At 36.7% G+C, this 2,188-nt stretch overlaps 1 protein-coding gene across 1 annotated transcript in view; it reads right to left on the bottom strand.

Annotated features, from left to right (window-relative positions):
- Positions 1-2,188, bottom strand: part of LOC102026327 (contactin-associated protein-like 4) — a 142,102-nt gene that overhangs the window by 9,544 nt on the left and 130,370 nt on the right. The window lies entirely within an intron of this gene.

Below are 2,188 nucleotides of genomic sequence, written 5' to 3'. Positions count from 1 at the left end.
TAATATGATCCCTTATGACATCAATTTTGAAATTTCTAATTCCAATATCACCTGGTAATAGCCTAACATTTGAAGCACAATGGTGTAATTTTCTTAAATAAACTTTAGTTGTCCAATAATTATGTAATGGGAACATTTTAAATAAAGTCAGTGTACACCTTCCTCACATAACATGAGCTACAGGTAAGTACATTTTCTCATAGAGCAAAGATGAGTCACAAAGCTCATCATTAAAAATTTAAAAAGTAATTTACAAAAGAAATCTAGGCAGTGCTGTGTAACAAGAATTCCAGATAATTAAAATTTAGAGCAAATGAAATATGCATATGAAATATGCCCACATGGTTTTCAGAGTGCTTTGATATGTCACTGAATGTGCTTTACTATGCAAGTACTATATATAACCCATGTGTAATACCCACCTTTCATTGAATATTTAGCCAGATGTACTGGTGACATCCCTTAAGGTTTTTTTCTGTGAAATTTGAAATAAGTGATCTCTGGTAAACCCTTTTCTGAATCTATTTTAAATTTCTGAATTATGTTAGTGAGTGTTTAGGGGATTGGAAACATGATGGCTAGCTTGTTCAATGTTATAAAATTTTCACATAATCTTAAGTATTTACCTCACTTCTCTACAATCAGATGGTTTTATTTTGTTCCTGCTATACATTACATAGTTAAAAAATATATAGGTATGAATAGTTTTAAAATTATACTTCCATTTTGTCTGCTAAAATGGGCATGTAAAATGGTTCGTTTGTATCTCCAAAAGCATGTACATATGTTCAAACAGAAAGAAGCCTGCAGGACACACGTAACTGGGATGGAGACTGACACTGGAAAGGATATGTGAGTGGATGGAGGCAACAGGAAGGACTTTTCCTTAATGTGTACTGCCTCGTTTTTAATAACATGACTATTTAATGTATCATTTCCTAAGGAAGCTCTTTATGACACTAGCTCTTCCTCTTCCTTCTAACCGAACCTGCTTTCCTGGCCCTATTTCTCGGGATGGTATTAACAAAAAATCTCCAGCTTCATTTGAACAAAAACTTGGGAATTTAACAAACTAATTATTGAATCAAATTGTGGGCTATGGATGAAAATACCTTTTCACTTATCATCTATTTTTTCCCTCAGAAATGTTTGTGTTTATATTTACATGTAGTCATGGATAACATTAAAATGAATTATCAATCAATTAAAATATATTTAATAGTTCTAAGTTTTGAGCTAGTTACTGTAATGGGGATGGTGGGAGAGATAAAAATTAAGATAGAATGTGTCTCAGCTACTGAATGACATGGGCGCAGTACCTGGCTACTGGTGACAAGTGAAAAGAGGCTTTACATTCTCCCTACTCCTGAGAGATTCTGCAGTGTGAACAAGTGACGCTGAAAGATGACCCTGGCTGCACCGGTGAGCCCAGCCCTGAACCAGGGCTTCTCAGGGTCTTTGGTGGAGAGTGCAGGGCTGGGAACTCAGCTTTCCACTCCCCGCTCTGGCAGGAATACAAAACAATGTGCAGTGTCCTAGACCCAGGGTAGTGAGCCTATTGACTTTGTACCTGAACGTCTTGCCTTCACTCAAGGAAGCAGAAGCTAGCACTGAGGCTTAGGGTCTCCCCCAAAATTCAGTAATGATATAAAAAGTGAGCATTTTGGTCACTTGATTACAGGTAATGGATAAGTGAACAACAAACTGACAAAGTCTCACAGCATGTGCAAACTTTGCATTAGAAAAAAAATATGTGGCTTATAAACAGGAAAAGGGTATCAGTTATAATCCCAGGCTCTGCAGCATGACTTCCTCCTCTTGTTCCCATTCTTTCTCTGCCTCCACTATTTAAGTAGCCATGGGCAGGCTTACCCTTCTATCACCTCATGTGTCAACTAGGGATAATGGTAGTACCCACCTATTAGAGTGGCCATCAGCACTAAATGAGCTAAGGTATGCAAAACAGTGGACAAACAGCATTTAGAAAGTGCTCAACTAAATTAATCATTATGATTAGCATAAGAATTTCCTACTGCATTTATGTTTATTGTCTTTATTAGGTAGGATTGCAAGAGAATTTAAATAGTAATTAGTGCTATAGGCTGAATATTGTGTCCCCCATAAACTCATCTGTTGAAACTTAATCCCCAATATGATGGTATTTGGTGGGAGGATGTACATTCCAACA

This window comes from Chinchilla lanigera, unplaced genomic scaffold, assembly GCF_000276665.1.
Source record: "Chinchilla lanigera isolate Chin_1 unplaced genomic scaffold, ChiLan1.0 scaffold00083, whole genome shotgun sequence".
NCBI lineage: Eukaryota > Metazoa > Chordata > Mammalia > Rodentia > Chinchillidae > Chinchilla > Chinchilla lanigera.
The sequence above is the reverse complement of the archived record's forward strand: the minus strand, read 5'-3'. Positions and strand labels throughout refer to the sequence as shown.